The following is a 19,609-nucleotide window of genomic DNA, read 5'->3' as shown; positions in this document are numbered from 1 at the left end:
CATGGTTAAGTCACAGCAGTAGCTAGCCTCCCAAAAATATATTTCCCTTTAATCTCTGTACTGGATCTTTACAAGTCTATAGCTCAAGAGATAAGGAAAAAGCACTGCTCTGGAGAAAGCACTGCTTATAAAGGAGAGATCTAGGAGGAATTATCAGTATGTGCATTCAGCACTAAATTGTACACCGGGGGGGGGGGGGGGAGAAATCTCCTTTGAAATCACACATGGCTATCTTTAAAATAGGTTTATCTAGTTATCACATTTTCTCTCAGGGGCATCTGCCTCTTAGGAAAGGAGCCTGAGCTGCTACTTGAGTCCTAAAAGAAAAGAAAAACTGTTGTCTTTGAATTTAACACTTTCTCTTTACCCCCAGGGTCCTCAGTCTCATTCAAGTTAGTAAAAGTGCACCAAGAAACCTTCCTAGCATAAGCACGTACTGCTTTGGCTGAAGGGGCATTTGAAACACTGCTTCTGGGCAGCACAAGATCACACAAAAGACAATACTCAAGCCCTTTGGTTTTTGACAGCATTTGTTAAATGAGAGTGGGACTGTATTTTACATAAATGCCACTGACAGGAATATTTGCAACCTGCTTCCATAAAATTTAGGGTATGTGTAAAGAATATGCTGACATTGTTCTGCATAAGAAACAACCAAATAGGTTGCCTGTGGCTAATCTCAATTGGGAGCACATCTAGCAAGGATTGAAAACAAAGCTCTGAAAATTGGACTTGAAATGCCCAAGTTGCAAGCATAAAATACACACATACACACACACAACTTATAATTACTATGTTGATAAAATTGAATGTGGTTTTAAACATTAGTGACAGAAACAAAAACAGCTTTCCTGAACTAAAACAAAGAATGCACAGTGGACCAATGTGTATGAGCAGTACATCACAACAAAGGTGACAAGGATCTTCACAGTCTGAAGATTTGTTCCTTGACCACTGGAAGCTCCATTCAGCTCCATTAAGTTTCTGAAACACCAAGGCATTAGCTACAGGAGTTCAGGATTTTCTTCACAATCACACTGGTGCAACTCTGCCCATCTTTAGACACCCTAGCTGAGATTGACGTAACTACTTTAGGTGTGGCCCAGGGATTTAGGCATGCTCAGCAGGACTTTAAAAAAAATATTTTAAATAGCAGGCTTCCACGTTTTAGCAAGTTGCCTTTCAAACTGAGGTAAGGGAGGAAGGCAAATGATCAAGAGATCTACCAGCTGATCGTGGTCTACCTTGTACCCAAAACCCTATGTTTACTGGGGGAACAAACCTAAAAGGAAGCATATGACTGTCGATACATTTAAGTGAACTTTGAACTATTTGCTCCTTCACTTCCAATTAACTCTATTCTCTGCAATCACCTTTCAAAAACTACTCACATATGATTCCCAGCATCCAGCAAAATTCTAGATAAAACTGCCAACTTTCCTAGTAAACAGGTTTAACATGTCCATGCTGATTTGGTTACCCCTTTCATCATCTGAATACTAACATGTTCACAATGACTGATAATAAGATTCCTAGGGACATATTTTACCTCAAGGATTCCATTTCCTTATACGTAAAACAACATGAACAGCAAAATTGATATAGGATTAGCACCACTGGGTTCTCTTTTAACCTACAGGTATGCAATCCAGAAAATATAATTCTACTATCTTTTCTTGTACTGTACCACCATTACTTCTCCAGGGACTTTGCTACACTTTCCATAAATAGAAACACCTTTGCAGCACAATGCTCTCATATCACTATTTTACAGGGATGCTTGCATTTCCAAAACATAAACAGAAGTAACCTCAGAGAAATATCACAGGATGAATTACCACTGTCTTTTCTAATCCTATATCATAACAACTAGCATCTGGTTATCCCCTTTTCATACCAAGTACACATTGCTTGCCCTATAGAACCCCTTTTTAAAGGTTCCTCTCTTAGATCAACAACAGACTGCAGAGTTATGCCTGAGGTTAGCCTCTGCAATTAGCCTTTTAGAGTGAAGCAGGTATATATGCGAACATATATGTGATGGCAGGTGGAGAGAAATGTACCTAGACATGGCTAGCAAAAACTCAAACTGGAGAGGGCAATGTGCAACCCAAAAAACTAATTTTTGCAGCTCTCTCCCCTGTGTTTAGGCTATGGTCACAGAGTGGTATGTGTGTATATGTGCATGTGCGTGTTTGTGTTTGTGTGTGTTCAATTGATAATCTATATTAGAATCAGAATTGGGACCAATGTATATGTTACTGCAACAGATTGGAAGCCAGTTCCCCGTGAATTCCTCTAATACTACTCCAGGAATGTAAAGCTGAAGCCGCCCCCCCCCCCATGCCATGGGGAGGGTGCCAATTATAGGCTTCCTTTGGGTTCAACAGGGGAAAGCCCCAGAGGGCAATCTTATTTCTTGATGGGAAAGGGGTGCCTGGCAGGTTGCAAGCAGCATATACTTCTCTCACACACTGTTTTTGGCCTAGGTAATGCTACTTCCAAGCAAAATCACAAGGCAAAGGCTTACATTACAGAAGCCTCTGGACTGACCTTCATTCCTAATAGAAGGTGTGGCTGCCAGAGAAGAAATGATGCCTCACATTCCCAATCTGGGAGGAAGATGAAGGGGAGGAGGAAGAATCTGAGTGAGGGCCACAGATACAGCCTATGGCTGCCAATTGGCCATCCTTAATTTAGCAGATCAAAATGAAGGAGAGCAGCTTTTCTAGGAAAGCTTTTGATGTGAGAATAGAAGTGCATTAGGCAAGCTGTACAGGCAAAGTCTGAAGGTGTTACTTTGAATCAATTGATGGCAGGTATGCACACCTGGCCCTTCAGGAAAAGAAATTCAATAGCGTGAGCCACAAGATTAGATTACACATCTCTAAAAACAGCTGTAAACGGGTGAGACCAATGGTTATTTATCCCAGGTTCCTGACCCCAAATCAGTTAAAGGGGAACATATACATACTAGCACAGGTTATTGATTATCCAATCCTGACTTCACTTTTGGCCACCAGAAGACACCGGTGAAGATACACTCTAAAAGGATGAGGATTATTATATAAGATGTGCAGTACAAGAGGAAAGATTAGTCAAGAAGAATTGACATATTGCTATTATTAACTTATATCGCACTCTTACAGAGTAATCCAAGGAGGAATGGGGAGGGAGAACCCATGATGGAGTTATTGCCAGATCCAAAGTCTAGCTAGGTCTTGTGCCAGCAGGGAAGAAGACTGTGGGGTGGGTGGGTATGAGTCAAGGGAAAGGGTTGGCATACTCCCCTCACCCCAATTCTAGGGAAGTGTTGAAAGAACAGGAAGTCTTTGGATCCAGCAGATCCAAGGTATCTCCGAATCCACTCTTGGCATGCCTCTTGAAAATCTCCCCCCCCCCCCCCGCCACCGCCATTACTGCCACTGGAGCACCAATGACAGAGTGGCAAGGATGGCAGAGGCCTCCATGCCTGGAAGGAAGAGGCCTGTGAACATCATCTATGGCTTCTAGGATGTCCTCCCAGGGACCACAGAATTGCAGCCTCAATTTGCAAACTGCCCTACAATCTTTGCACAACTCTACCTTTTACTGTTGCAGAGCCTCAGGCTGAGATGGTATTGTACCCTGCTCAAGCTGCAAAAGGAAACTGGGGCCCTTGAATAAAAGATAGTGATTCATCTAAAAAAGTAGCTCATAAAGAATAAAAATCTAGATTTTAAGGGTTGGTTCACACCATCACCCTAACTTAAACAAGTGGCTTAAATTTGGGCCAGGTGCAATTTGGATAATCACTGCCTGGGCGCAGCTTGTTGTGTCATCTGAACCCTGGCAGCATGGCTTGTTTGAGGGATAAACAACCCTCAAATAACACATGGGCTGTGACTGGGTTATCTGAAAGTTGCTACTCCTTCAGACAAGCCATGCTGCCTGTGTATGGTGACACATCATGCCCGAGCAGTGATTATTCAAATTGCACCCAGCACATACTGCAGTTTAAACAAGCCACAGTGGCTTGTTTAAGCCACAGTTATTGTGCAAACCAGGTCATTCTTTCTCCACCCAACTCAAAAGGGCCTCTTCGTTCTCTGTTAAAATGCAATCTCAATTTATCTAATTTATTCAATTTATATTTCACCTTTCCACTAAAAACAGTGCTCAAGGTGGCTAACGATAATAAAATATTGATAAAATATTATACAAAACACAACCACATTAAAACACACCAATTAAAAAGAAATAAACAGCACCCACCAGTAAAAAACTAGTTCAGCAACAAGACAGCTTAACAATGAAAAGCCTGTCTGAATAAAAATGTCTTTGCCTGGTGGTGGAAGGACAATAAAGATGGAGCTAGACTTGCCTCCCTTGGCAGGGAGTTCCAGAGCCTGAGAGTGGCCACTGAGAAGGCCTTCTCTCATGTTCCCATGAAATGTCCTGATGGTGGTGGGACAGAGAAATGCCTCTCCCTGGGATCTTAAAAGTTCTGACAGGCTTGTCAGGGAGGATGTGGATTTTCAAATAACCTGGCCCCAAGCCATATCAGGCTTTATAGGTTATAACCACCACAATAACCACACAACCATACAATAACCACTTTGAATTGTACCTGGAAGCATACTGGTAGCTAGTGAAGCTGATGTAACAAGGGAGTCACATGCTCCATGTAACTGGTCCCAGTCAACAGCCTGGCCACAGCATTCAGGACCAGCTGAAGTTTCTAAACGGTTTTTGAAGGCAGCCCCATGGAGAGCATGTTCACAATTGTCCAATATTAACTAAGACACATGTGACTGTGGCCGGATCAGACATTTCTAGGAATGGGCACAGTTGGCACACTAGCCTCAGCTGCGCAAACACACTTTTGGCCATCACTGAAAACTAAGCCTCCAGGTTGAGGGCAGGGGTCATGAGTACAACCAAACTGCAAGCTTGTGACTTCAGGAGGAGTGCAACTCCATCTAGAACAGGTTGAATCCCTATTCCCTAAATGTCCTTCTGCTGACCAGGAGCATTTTTGTCTTGTCTGGATTAAGCATCAGTTTGTTTGCTCTCATACAGTCCATTACCAACATCAGACACTGATTTAGAACCAGAACATCTTCCTTGGATTTAGATGGGAAAGCAAGACAGAGAGAGTTGGGTGTCGTCAGCATACTGGTGGCACCACACCCCCAAACTCTGGACAACTTCCCCTAGCAGTTTCATGTATATGATTAATAAAACAATGTAGATTCCCCCTTACCTATTTTTTGCTTTAGCATGCCGTAAGGAATTTAGAGAATCCACCATGCACTGAAAATCAGTCAGTCCAGGCTAAGCCTATTCTTCATATTTGTTTATTTGATGATGAATACTCCAGTTGTTAGCTTTCATCATTACTTCAAAGAACCGTTCTTTGCCCATGCTTCACCCCCTTCTCCTACTCCACTGAAAAACACCCTATGACCTCTCCTTCTTTTACAAATGCACATTAGCACAAATAATCCTTGGGTCCTTGTTTGCTTCTACTCCCACAAGGATTCCCATGTTGCATTCCAGTGTATGTTCATGTGAGTGTAACATGCTGCCCAAGTATAATAATGACTTATTCCAATAAAATGGTCTTGGTATACATTGGAATGATGTTGTATTAATCCTGTTCTCAAATGGTCCAATAAATTATAAAACAAAGTAACATAAACTGGTGCTCACTTATTTCTCCTTACAAAATGCCAGAGTGACTTTACAACAGAGAGAAAAAAATGAATCCAAAAACTTTTACAGCACAGAGAGAAAAATAACTCCAAAACTGAAACCCTAAGTTTAAATCCAGCTCTCTAACCATTGGACCATAAAGGCTTTCAAAGCACATCACTGCACTGCACGCTGAAACAGTTAGAAATTATTTGCCAGCTCTCCCATTTTGGAGAACGTCCTTGCATTATCTGTTTGAAGGGGGATAGAAACTTATAAATCAGCTGGTAACTGCTACTTACAAGTCCCTTTCTGCTCCCAAAAAATAAATTAACAACTAATACACAAAAATTCAGTCACCCCAGCAAAGGTACAAAGTCCTTCAAGTAATCTAGAACCAGCCCAAGGACACCAAATATTCTCAGCGGGACTGTGAAAGTTGCAAACTCGGACATTCTGACAGGATCAGGAGAGGAAGAGTGACACAGAAGAGGCAGCTCAGAAGAAAGAACAAGCAAGTCAGGTTATTCTCTTAGAAAATGCAAGCAGGAGATGTCTAGCTCTCTCTTTGGGGAGAAGAATTTGACTTGTGGTGTCTGGTCCTCTATCGCTGCCTTAGCTTAACTATATTTAACTCCAAGACCTCTGCACCTTTTCCCCTGCTTGGAAGAGAAACAGTAAATCTCTACTATCTCTGCTCATTCAGAGGTGAAGATCTGACCTATATCCTTTCCACAACTCCCTTATCAGGTACAGGCTGCTCATTTAACCCATTCCTTCTCACAACAGAAGCAAAACGTACATTAAATAATGCATGCCAATATCAGGAGCATTCCCCAGTGAACACTCTTTACAGACTCTTGGGCTTAATGCCTTTTATGTCATGCCATGGTTCTATGTAGGCTAGGATACCATATGCTTTTTCTTTAGCAAACTCCACTGATTAATATACATACCTGCTGACTACTCAGGGAAACCCTGCAAGGGCACACTTTCCATTGGACAACCTATTGGATGAATCAACTCAATATGCCATCCCTGGGCCTCCTTACACGCCATGGATTTCCAGACTGCTGACTAGAAAGTACTCAAAACACCATGCCATGGTGGAAAAAGAGCTATGACAGTTCCCTTGTCTGAAGTGATAGCTGTCTTTTAGTTAGCCCAGGTTGCTGAGAACTGTTCCTTCCTTCCTTCTATTAAATTTCTTAACCGCCCATCTGGCCAGTCACCTGGCCACTCTGGGCGATGTACAACAGTACAATTTAAAACAGTAAAATTACACATTAATACATCATTTAAAAATACCCTAACCCACCGCAAATGCCTGCCTGAACAACCAAGTTTTCAATGCGTGGCGGAAGCTCATTAAAGAGGGGGCATGGTAGAGTTCCCCAGGGAGGGAGTTCCACAGAGTGGGGGCCACCACAGAGAAGGCCCTCTCCCTTGTCCTCACCAACCTAGCTGCCCTGGTTGATGGGACAGACAGAAGGCCATCTGAGGCTATCTTGTTGAGTGGCCTGTCTGGTGTTGCTGGAGGCGCTCCTTGAGGTAGGCTGGGCCGGAACAGTATAGGGTTTTAAAGGTCAAAACCAACACCTTGAACTTGGCCTGGAAAACAACTGGTAACCAGTGCAACTCCTTCAGCACCGAAGTGATGTGATCATGCTGGCGGCTGCCTTTAACCAAGTGAGCCGCTGTGTTCTGCACCAGCTGCAGCTCCTGAACCGTCTTCAAGGGTAACCCCATGTATAGCACATTACAATAGTCTAGATGAGAGGAGCATGTACTACCGATGGGAGCAGATGGTCAGGAAGGTGGGGGCGCAGCCACCGTATCAGATGGAGTTGGTACAATGCTGTCTAGCTCACAGCTGACACCTGAGCCTCCATGGACAGCTGGGAGTCTAAAATGACCCCCAGGCTGAGAACCTGGTCTTTCAAGGGTAGCCATACCCCATTCAACACCAGGTCAACATCCCCCAACCTACTCTTGTCTCCCACCAAAAGTACCTCGGTCTTGTCAGGGTTCAGCTTATTCCTCCCCATCCAGCCACTCACCGTCTCCAGACATTTTGGACAGGGATTCTATGGCCAACCCTGGTGAAGATTTGAACGAGAGGTAGAGCTGCATGTCATCTGCATATTGATGACACCGCACCCCAGACTTCCTGATGATAGCCCCCAGTGGCTTCATATAGATGTTAAATAGCATTGGGGAGAGGATGGAACCCTGTGGCACCCCACAACTGAGCAGCCACAGGTCCGACACCTCCTCTCCCAGCACTACCCACTGGTACCTGCCGGAGAGAAAGGACCGGAACCACCGTAATACGTCTCCAATGCCCAACCTCTCCAGGCAGTCCAGGAGGATACTGTGGTCAATGGTATCAAAAGCCACTGAGAGGTCGAGGAGAACAAGGAAGGAGCATTCACCCCTAACCAAAGCCCTCCTCATATCATCCACCAAGGTGCCCAAGGCCGTTTCTGTCCCATGCCCAGGCCCGAAGCCCGACTGAAATGATCTAGATAATCAGCTTCTTCCAAGTGTGCCTTCAACTGCATCGCCACCACCCGCTCAATGATCTTGCTCCAAAATGGCAGATTTGAGACTGGGCAAAAGTTGTTCAAAACTTGGGGATCCAAGGAGGGCTTCTTTAAGAGTGGTCTTATTGCTGCCTCCTTGAGGGCTGATGGCATCACTCCCTCCTCTAGGGAGGAGTTCACCACCGCCCTGATCCCCTCACCCAATCTCTCTCTGCAGCTCATAATGAGCCAAGATGGGCAAGGATCAAGTAAGCAGGTGGTCGTCTTTACTGATGAAAGCACCTTGTTCACTTCATTTTGTCTTTCTAGAGCAGGCGTAAACAACCAGTTCCCTCTAAGGCAGGGGTAGGCAACCCAGTGCCCTCCACAAGTTTTGGACTATAACTCCCATCAGCTCGAGTCAGTCTGGCCAATGTTCAGGAAATGTGAGAGTTGTAGTCCAAAACATCTGGAAGGCACTGAGCTGCCTACTCTGGTCCTAGAGTGAACTGGTCTCATGAATCGGCCATTTTGAGCATGGATCAAAATACGGTCTGCCTGTAATAAGCTGTATGAACTCCAAAAGTGTCATGCCAACAATGCGTGCATACACTGCAGTCAGATTTCATGAAACATTCGCCACATATCTATTCATGCTGAGAAGACAAAACACAGTCTGCCTGAACTGAACAAACTCAATTTGCAGTCTTGTGAATCATACTTCAAGGATTGAAAATCTCCTTGCATAGAGGACATGGCCATGAGGACAGTGCATACAGAAGCTGCTTCCTTTTCTTCTTACTTGGTCATTTTTAAAATAGGCAACATAAGAACAATCTTCAAACTTCCAACCAAGGTCCCACCTATGGCATTTTCTCACTAATTACAAACATTAATTCATCCTACTCGCCATCTAAAGTTGTTTTCCTTGTAGCTGCTTCTGCCATGGTATTGTTAAAATCATTTTCAGGTGGTGAGCGATCTACCAGTCTCCTGTAACCAATTCCATAGTGAGCTTTACCCTACCGTTTGGGAATCATGTACCATGAACCAGCATTTTGGCCACATGTTGATGGGTTCTATTTAATCGGTTTATTCTGAAAGACCAGGTGCGCTTCTGGATTTCTTTTATCCTTTTAAAGAAACCAAGTTATTTTTGTGATAGAAGTGCAAGGTCTGTCCTACAGGCTACTGAATTCAGTAGACTGACCTCTTCTCCCCAGCACCCTCCAGACACTCAGAGGTGTCTCAGTGAAGACCTTTTGTGTAGGATGGTATCACTTGCCAAAAAGTGCGCAACCTTCTCCATCACAGAAGATTGCAGAGTTGCAAGCTTTGGTTAGTGTGTGTGTGTGTGTTTTATATTTTAAATTGTTTTACGTTGTTGTAAGCTGCACTGAAGGGGCCTTTTGTCCTGAAAGGCAGTATAAAACTATCTAAACAAGTACATCTATCGTTATGAAACACTTATAAAAGTGCCGGTGTGTCTGTATATATACACTCCCCACCCACCACTGCCCTTTATAGGAAACATTCGAACTCAGAGCACTGAACTATATTTTTGTGCAACATGCTCAGGGGCTTTCAGTGCAACTGAAACTCTACAGATGGGCCTGAAACTTTTCAAAACAAGAGCTTACTTCTCCATGTGCTAACACCTCATGAAGATAGTAATCTTTTCTTTTACAGCAGTGACCTGATCTACCTTCCCATTTCATACCCTGTTATGCTTAAAGTACATAGAATTTTTCCAATGCACAATTCACAATGCTGAAGTTTGGCACTCAGAAGATATCCTGGCAGAACTATTTTCCTAGTCAAGGAGATATAGGAAGCTGTCCATTCCTCTTGTGTTGCTGGAACTGTAGAGTTAAACATTCACATGCTAGATTTATCTTCCTGTCCCTGTGAAGCAGCAAGATGAAGACAAAGCTCCAAACACCAGTTATGTCCAGTGATAAATCAAAATGAAGGAGGTGATAGCCTGTAACGGACAGCTCTTGACAGACAAGAAGGGAAGCTAGGTTTTGTGGGCATGTGTGAAACCCTCTACTAACTTGTCTTCACGTTTCTAATGAGGCTGAACACAAATCTCAAATGCTCTGAAAGTTAGTCATTATTCCAGCAATAACATTCTTAGCATTCCTGCTCAAATAAAGGTCCATTACAGCTAAAGAAAACCAGTGCCCAAGATCTGCCTTTGAAAACATAGACATTAGAAACTCGGAAATATGTACCAGAGACAGAGGAGGTATCTAAATACTCTTAAAGGAGAATGAGAGACAGAGGCAAACACCAGTTGAGATTCCAACATGATTTTAGAAGTTTTGGCAGGCATTATTTTCTACATTAAAATTATGGACTACCAGTCAGGCCATAAAATTATGACATGCCTCATAGCTATAAAATGGAAAACTGAAGTAATCTTGTCCCATACAAATCTATGTAGGTTTATTTGCTAATATGGAATATTTACCTACATCATTTTATTTGGAAAAATGACTCCAAGTCTGACTTTGTCAAAATGAAGGCTGACTAAAGTGTCTCAGGCTCCTGGACAATTGAGATTAATGAAATTACATATGTTAGCAACTGGGGGAGGGGGGTGCAACAGAGTCTTGCTGCAGTTCTTTCAGAACTCAGTTTGGGATTTTAGCCTCACAACCCTGTGAGGTAGGTTACTCAGAATGCAATTTGCTCAAAGCTACACAATGAGCTTCAGGGCTGAAGATCTAAACCTGAGTACTGCTCAAGACTTGTTTGCATGCCCCCATAAGTCACAGCCTTCTTACATTTGTTGAAATAAAGATTTCTGGCAGGTCTACAGAGTATTACTAAGGGGGAAATAAGAAACAGCAACATATTTCCAACAAAAGGAAAGGCAAATTCTGCAAAGATGACTTTGGTGGCACGTGTTGAGGCATGATGGCAGGTTTTGTGTCAAGGCACCTTATGTAACAGATTTAGGTTTATTTTTCTGAACTGCTAACAGATTTCAAGAGGTCCATGTTATTCTAGGCCACAGTGTAAAGCTTTGCCACCAGCACTCTGGGTCCTCAGGAGGCCAGACAGATCATATGCCTCAGGGAAAGGAAGACCTCTGGGCTGCCATTTCAGTCTGAAGAGAGTCAGCTGATCTCCCAGCTTGAATACCCTCAGCAGACACTCCACTGACTCTATAAAATCCTTGCAGCCAACCCAGCTTATCAGTCTGAGCAACCTATTTATTATTAACATTTATACACTGCCTTATCTGCTTAAAAACCATCAAGATGATGTACAACAATTTAAAACAATAAAACCTTAAAACAATAAAAACAAGAACATACAACAGTAAAAAAAAACATTAAAACCTTAATAGCTACATATTTTAAAAGTGAAATGCTGCATCTACATACCCTTTCTAAAAGTCAAGAGGGTGTGGGCCAATTGCAGTTCTTGAGGGATTGCATTCTATACTTCGGGGGCAACACAGGAGAAAACTTGCCTTGAGCATGAGGCCAATGCTTCCTTTTCCTGACTGCTGCCTCAACTGGTGATCCCTGCTCGCCTTTGGCCACTTCATGTTTGACTGCTACCTTGGAACTCTTCCTTTAGCCTGGCGCCAACTCCAAACTTGCATCAGGCCCTTTGATCTTCGTCTGCCTGATATGGTGCCCAAGCTCCAGTCAGTTTGTGATCACGTCTAATAGTCCTTCTAACAGGGGCAGCCCCAGTCAGAGAGCTCCCTGCCCCCCCCCCATCCCTCCTGTCTGCACCTTTAAAAATAAACTCCTTGCTGAGTGGTTGAAGGCTTCTCTGCTGCAGCTAGCTGCTGCTATCACTGTTGCTGTGCTGCAACTCCTGGCAGCTCAGCAGCTTCAAATACCCAACTGAGCATGTGTGAACTGTCACACATGCTCAAAGGATTCCTGCTGCTCCAGAGCTTTTCCCTGGACCAGTAAGTGCTCGCTCCCCTAATTAAGAGGGGAAGCAGCACAAAAAATAGGGTCAGCTCAGGCTGTAGCCTGAGCTGGCCAATCACATATGACCCCTTCCCTCCAGAAAGGTGAAGGGGGGTCACACATAGAGAGAAGGCTGGCTGATTGACTGGCCAGCTGAACCAAGCCAGCCAATAAATGGCCAATCAGAGCCACTTTTGAGAGAGAGCGCATGAACAAACAAACAAACAAACACAAGAGCAAAAGCCAGCCAGCCGTACTGATATGTTCATTTAAAATTCTTTCCTTTCTCAGTTCTGGGTGTCTGGAAAAATTCATAGGTGGTGCTGGGGCGTAAAATGCAACAAAATTCTTTGTTCCCATCTTGTTTAAATCATCTCCCACCCCCTCACATCTGGAAAAAGTAATTGTGTTGTGTGGAAAAATAATTCATTTTGGCCTTTCTCCTAACATATTTTCCTGTGTGCCTTGAGCCTTCCCCCGCCACCCCTCAATTCTGCAAGGGATTTGTGTACAAAATCACATAGGCTGAACTTTTTTTTAAAGCCTGCATTGTTTTAGTTCTGCTGTGATTATAGAACCCAAACTTCGCACTGAGTTTGATTGCCTGATGCCTCAGTTTTCTTATGTGCAAAATGGGTGTATTGTTCTTCCCTTCCCCTTTTTGCTTGAAATCTTGGAGAAACGGGTTTTTCTACAACTGGCTTTCTCTGCGTTGTTATATACACAGAAACACCAGTTTCTCAAGGGTAAGTGTGAGAAAGAGAGCGGGGGGGGGGGGAGGCAGAAATAGTTTTTCCCCCTGCTCTCTCCCCACCCCTGCTTCCAATATTTGTTAAGTGGCCTCTGCCAGAAGTTGCTTTCTCTGTGCGCCTGTTCTGGATAAATTGGAGTGGATGGCTGGGGGTGGTCTGAACTGCTTTTAAATTGGGGCCTACTTTTGTCCTTCATTTCCTTGCCTTAAGTAATGAATTGAGGCACATGCCTGGCCTCCATTTTGTGGTGCTATATAATGCTTCTCAGTCTGTTTTTCATCCTTTCCTTTCTTGTGAAGGTGCAAAGTAATGCCTTAGTTAGAACATACATTTCTGGCTAAATTGCTCCTGTTTTCTATTTGCGGGGCAAAATTATTCTTTTAAATAATTCATTTGTGATTATATAACCCAAACTCAGTTTTGACTTCAATTGCCTGCTGCCTCAATTTTCCTGTGTGTGAAATGGTCCCCCACTTGCTTCCAATCATTGATAAGTGACCTCTGCCAGAAATTGCTTTGTCTGTGCTGCTATTCTGGATAAACTGGGGTGGGGGTTGGTGGTCTGAACTGCTTTTAAATTGGGGCCTATTTTTGTCCTCCATTTCCTTGCCTTAAGTAATGAACTGAGGCCCATGCTTGGCCTCCATTTTGTGGTGCTATACAATGCTTCTCAGTCTGTTTTTTTTTACCCTTTCTTTTGGTGGAGCAAAGTAATGCCTTAGAACACATATTCCTGGCTAAATTCCTGGCTTCACGGGTGGAGATGTGTAGCAAGTTAGGTGTCCTTGGCTCTGCTTCCAGTGACCCCTTTTCCTCCCCACCAGTTGGATTGGCCACAATCCTCCACTGCCTTCTAATCCTCATCTATGTGCACATGGAGTGGACCCTAGATGCCACCAAAGCCTAACGTACATTAAGACATGGAGGGAGCAATCCTATGGCCGCTAGACAGTGGCTAGATGGCCATAGGATACGCTGTTTTCTGGGAACCGACCCCAAGAGCCCGTGCTCCGAGGTCAGTTTCCGGAAAACCAGCCTCCCCCCACCTCTGTGCTGATTCAGAGGCAGCACAGAACAGCCCTGTCCTCCGCGCTCGCAAGAGGAGTGTGGAGGGGCCAGAAAGGGGCATGGCTGGGGGCATTCTGGGGCGGGGAGATCATAGCTGCCTGTATGACACATCCAATGTCTCGTACAGCAGCCTCCTTCCCTGCTCTGTGCTCCTGCGGCTAGATAGCCATAATCAGCTGTATAGCAGAAAAAGCAGGGCAGGAGAAGCAGAGAGAACGATACCCTCTGTGCTTCTCCTGCCCTGCTTTGGATAGGCAGTTGCCTCCGATAGGCCGCTTATCTAGATAGGATTGTGCCCTAAGGATGCAATCCTATGCATATTTAGACAGAAAAAAGGCATGGCTGGCTGGGGCATGCTGGGAGTTGTAGACCTTTGTTCTATCTAAACAATCATAGGATTGTGCCTTGAAGATGTTAACATAAGACAACTAAAGTTATACATTCACCTATATATATTTCTCCACGGTGCAAAAAGAAGCCCTGAAAGAATGCTCCCAATGCTTTTACGTCCCAGTCTCCAGATTAACTAATTTTACTGGCCAACACTTAAGGTTTGTCTGCACAATACAGCCAGTTTTGTAAAGCATGACAGCAGCAGGAAAACACAATACTTTTTTCTATCCCCTGCCCCTCTCCATAGGTGCAAGAGCAGAGCAGAAGAATGACAGAGAACCTCCTCCAGCAATTGAGAAGAATAGGACAGTCTCTTGTAAGACTTGCTATGGTAAAAGCAGCTTCTGTCTGCCCAACTTGACCCAAAATATACTGATTTAGAGGAGTGGACAACTCACAGCAGGTAACTGTTCTTGTGCCCAGATGTGGAATGAATATGTATGAACTAGACACTGGTACTAAGTGAAAGGCTTGAAGCCTGGGGATATTAAATATATATATATATATATATATATATATATATATATATATATATGGCAGAAAGATAAGGACACAAAGCTCCACAAGGAACAGGGAAAAGTTAATTCAGTCTTTCCAAGTTCATTAAGTATTGTTTGACGGAGTGTGGAGTTTTTCTGAATGAGTGCTGCTGCCCCACATAAACACTATTGCACAGGAACAGGTGCAAGCACAGGAAGGCATCAAACTGGTGTGAAGAACTCTAAATCTTCAGCAGGCACTAGAACACGATATGCTTTTATACAGAGCCCAGCACTGGTCACTACTGGACTCACTCTGTTCTTATGCTGGTCATTTGTTTTTATGCTGATGAAAAATTGGTACAGCGATGCTTTGCTTTAGAGTTCTGTGGCCTGGCAGTGAAAGCTCATTTAAAGCAATACATGTGACTCATCAAATGGCATTTATGTTCCATTTTCCTAAAAGTGGTGTCTGTGCAGAGTCGAAAGATGTGCAGACTCCTAGGGAATTTTCCTGATCACAAATCCAGCAGCTATTCTGACAAAGTGAATATACCGACCAGTCTCAATGTTGACTTCCAAACATTAGTGCCCAAGTACATCAAGCAAAGTTTCAGTCATTCTGGAAAACAATTCTAGGTGTCTACAAGGCAACAAAGTCAAGAGGAATGCAAACACATTCTCAGACAAAATTGTTCTCTAGTTGCAATGCAGCACAGGAATACATAGAATAGTAGATGAAAATTAAGATCACCCATTTCCCAGCAACTCTTGGACCTTCTCCAGTGTCATATATTCTTCAAGTCCAGAAGCCTTGATGAGTACTAGTATGCATGGAGCACACCTTATTTTAGTTGTCACCTCTCCAAACAATCTAGGGCAGGTCAGAGCATAAAATCCCACCCAACCATCTTGATGGAAAGGGAGGCCACATTGCTCCCCTTGACCATTTGGAACCATTTGTTTAAGCAAGCACTGCCTTAAGAGTTTTGACACATTTGTGGCAGAGCTATCCATCAGCACTAGCTGATGGCGTGACAGAGCTTTCCTTCCAAAAGAGAGAATCAGTATGCCAGGGCATAATGATAATGAATCACTCTCTCACAATACATGTCCCCTGCTTTGCTCCTCATGGAAAAACGTAGCAGGATGGCCTCTTAGTGGGAGAAAGCACCTGGAGGCACAGAGGTGGCAGAGAGGATACTATAGCCTCCCTTGTGCAAATGCCCTTTGGAGATACTTCAGGGACAGATTGCTCTTCTCAGCCAGTTATACACACTCAGACAGCTGCTGCCTTGCTCTCTTATATAAAAAAAAGGCTCACAGAATGTTAGGATGATGGCCTAGGGACCCCAGCAGCTGGATTTTTCTAATGAGCAGGCAAAACAGTGATGCTGAGAGGTGCCTAGCGCAAAATCAAGATGGAAGAAACAGAAGGTAAAAGATTAATATAGATATGTTTGAAATTAGCAACAGATTCACATTTTTCTTTTAAAGTTGACATTTTTTCTTTTTTAGTTTAGTTTTTGCATTGAGCTGGTTAAAATAAGCATTATAGCACTGGAATAAAAGTGATTTTAAAAACCGCTTTATCAAGCTTCTCTTGAAAGACTGCAACATTTATTGAGGAAAGAACTATCTGAGAAGAGTATAACTGCAATACTAAAACCTTGTGTTTGTATCCCTTCAGTTAAATTGGATTTCTATGACAGGGCTACAAACTGCAGGGAACTTGTTCTATGGTGGTTTTGACAAAAACCCAATACAATCTTGAAACAGAAGCACTGGTCCAATGGGCACACCAAGATTAAAAATAATTCTTCGAAGTTGCATTAATTTCAGTTTATCTTAATTTCAAATAAGCATACTGAGGATTGTAGCCTTTTATCAACTTTCTTCAAGTTATTCACCAACTCTTCTCTAGGTGGCATACTCTTCTCCCTCACTTGATATTTGAGCCACAGGATTCATTATATGTCAGCTTTTATAAAATTAATTGCGTACTGGAGTTGGCAAGAACAACAAACTAAAAAGTCCTTCACTGATTGAAATAAGCAGTGAATGTATCACTTTTACAAACTAGGAGGTCAACAGGAATGACATGCAAGCTCTGAGACAGCTTGGAACGATAGTAGTTGCAGGGTCTGGAAAGAACAGTACCAATAAGAGTACAACTTCCTCTAGAGGCAAATTGGGAGGGCCTATAAAGTGATAAAGAGGACCATGTGGGGCATATGAGGAATCAGAGACTTAATATCACAAAACATTACTACAGGAAGCCAGAAGCTGAAATGGCTATGCTGTTTTGCCTGCTCACAACTTTAGCATTAACATAACACGCACCTGCTATATTACTCTATTTAACCAAATTTATGCCATGAAACTCACTTAGGTCATCCCATAAGAATGAGGATTGTATCACATCTCTCAAACTAGATACAACAGAATGGTGTTAATTCAGGTGCTGAAGCTATGAAAGTATTAAGTATTAAAACCATTCAGAACAGAGATGGACAAAAATAAAAAGGTGGTCAAGTTATAGAAATCTTACAGATACATTTTATGGGCGAAATCCAGCAGTGTCCGTCTACCAGCACAACAGACAACATTGGCAGAACAGATTCCCCCCTTCCTCTTGCAAGTCCTTGCACGCCCTCTAAAATCTGCTCCAAAGGGACCCTCCAGAATAAATTTGGGACGCAAACTAACAGATACAGGGGGAGGGAAAGTCCCAATGCATAAGCAGAAGTCCACTCATGGTAATCTAAATTACAAGGCTTTCTGGTGCTGAAAACAGGTGAATGGGCTTTTATACTTCCTTTTCTGTTCCTCTGATGGCAGGGCATATAGCAGATAAACAAACAGACCTAGAGAAGGGCTGAGTGCACTAGAGCAGTGCTAAGGGAATTCTATGCTTCTGTTATCATGTTAAACAAACACGGAATTAAATATCAGGTGCAGAATCTAGAGATCCTAAAAATCTCTGCTTTTGTTGAGAAGACAAATATTTAAAACCTAGTTTCTAGCTCTTAAGGCTTTGAAGATGATTTCAAAACAGGAAGTCAGCAATTCCTGGTAAATTTCAAAAGCAGGGCATGGCAAGGGAGAAAATCTTGAGCAGAAAATTACAAAGTTCATAATGTCGTTGTCACCTATTCATTGTTTTACATCAATAAAAGAAACATATTTCTTCATGATCAGGTCCATGGAAAAGTAGATGTTTTCAAGGAAGCATATTGGGTGTGTTTTAGTACACCTGACTGCAGGGTGTCAAACAGAAATAATTGACTCGCTCACAAGAAATGTGAAAGGTGGAATGTATATTTGCATAGTGTTTGGTAATCTCATCATAAAACCTTTTACACCCAACTACATTTCTCTTGGTTGGCTCACCAGCAAATGAAATATCGTTTCTTACAATGGCTCAGGCAACAAAGCATGCAATTACACACGTTATGGAATGTAGGGTTACTTTTGTTGGATTTACCTCCTCCTTTCTACCCTGAAAGTAGCAGCCAATTAAAATTATAAAAAAAACCTGATACTTTGAATGCCATTGCTGAACAGGATGGAGGTGACCTATGCATACTAAATGGCACAACTTTCTCTTTCTGATTGGAAGAAACACTCCCATCTTAAAGACTCACTTATCTAGCAGTAACCTTACAAGCGAGATCCAGCACTCAGCATCAGTCCTGACTCTTCATCTGAAACTAAGAGGGGACTAAGAATCAAACTGGAACTGTTTCACCTCACCCACCCTATAGGCAATGTTGACAATGAGTTCCTCTACAGAATTTTCCAAAAGAAAAGAGACTTTCAACATTGTCTTCATGAATACATTTTCTTCTCCCCTCTTAATGAATTATTTATCTACAAGGACTATGATAGCTGTTCGTGTTCTCTCCAGAAGGGACCAAGGAAAATGCACACACATGCACATATACAAACTTTGTGAGAGGACAACATCGGTCAAACACCCTTAAAGCAAACACAAGATGGTTTCTGGCTCAGACTCCTTCCCATCCCACCACTAGTGCATGTAATACAGAGCCTGAAGAGCAAGAAGTCTAACTGGTCCTTTTATAAACCCTCACAGTAAACTCAGCTTTTTATCACAGGAAGAATGCCCGTCCAGAAGGTAAGGATACTGGCAGACTAATATCACTGCAGGAGGTTGGAAAATAGCATCAGATTTTATGACTTTGCACCTAGTCATGACTAAAGAAGGGAATGAGGAAGGGGAATGATTAAATTTGCAATATCTAATTTTAAGAGACATAGCAAATCTGGTTCTGAGATAGAATCCCTGGATACATTTACATTTTCATTTCAAAACAGCTGCAGGATTGCCATAACTAAGGGCTGGAAGTCTAAGTCTATACAGAGGGTCAGGGGAGGAGGAGTTGATTGTTTTCTGCCAATTGTTCTTCAATTAGAGAAGGCAAGCGACAAGAGATGAGCTACCATGGTAGAGAAATCACATTGCTTTTCAGACTTTTGCTCTTGATCAGGACTGAGGAACAGCTGGGAGGGTCTCTGGAAATGCAAAACTAGTTTCTTTCACTTGTGTAGCAAATTAGTACACCATGTGCCTCAAAACAAACAAAAAAGTGGCCACTGAACCTTTTAAGATAGGGGGAAATGAGAACATAATTTGAAGTGACTTCCCAACCAATGTATAAAAGTGGGACCTCCAACTAAATGTACCAGTGCTGAGTGCTGCTGGTCAGGATTCCAGCCGCTCCATCCCATCCCCACCCACCTGCTTT

The 19,609-nt window shown here is 42.9% G+C and overlaps 1 protein-coding gene across 3 annotated transcripts in view; it reads right to left on the bottom strand.

Moving 5' to 3' along the window:
- The window catches only part of SLC38A12 (solute carrier family 38 member 12), a 148,678-nt gene that overhangs the window by 41,460 nt on the left and 87,609 nt on the right, over positions 1-19,609 (bottom strand). The gene's annotated exons all lie outside the window — the stretch shown is intronic.

Source organism: Heloderma suspectum, chromosome 2 (assembly GCF_057233095.1).
Source record: "Heloderma suspectum isolate Gila_16-S chromosome 2, 16-S_ref, whole genome shotgun sequence".
Classification (NCBI taxonomy): domain Eukaryota; kingdom Metazoa; phylum Chordata; class Lepidosauria; order Squamata; family Helodermatidae; genus Heloderma; species Heloderma suspectum.
This window is presented reverse-complemented; position numbering and strand designations above follow the sequence as displayed.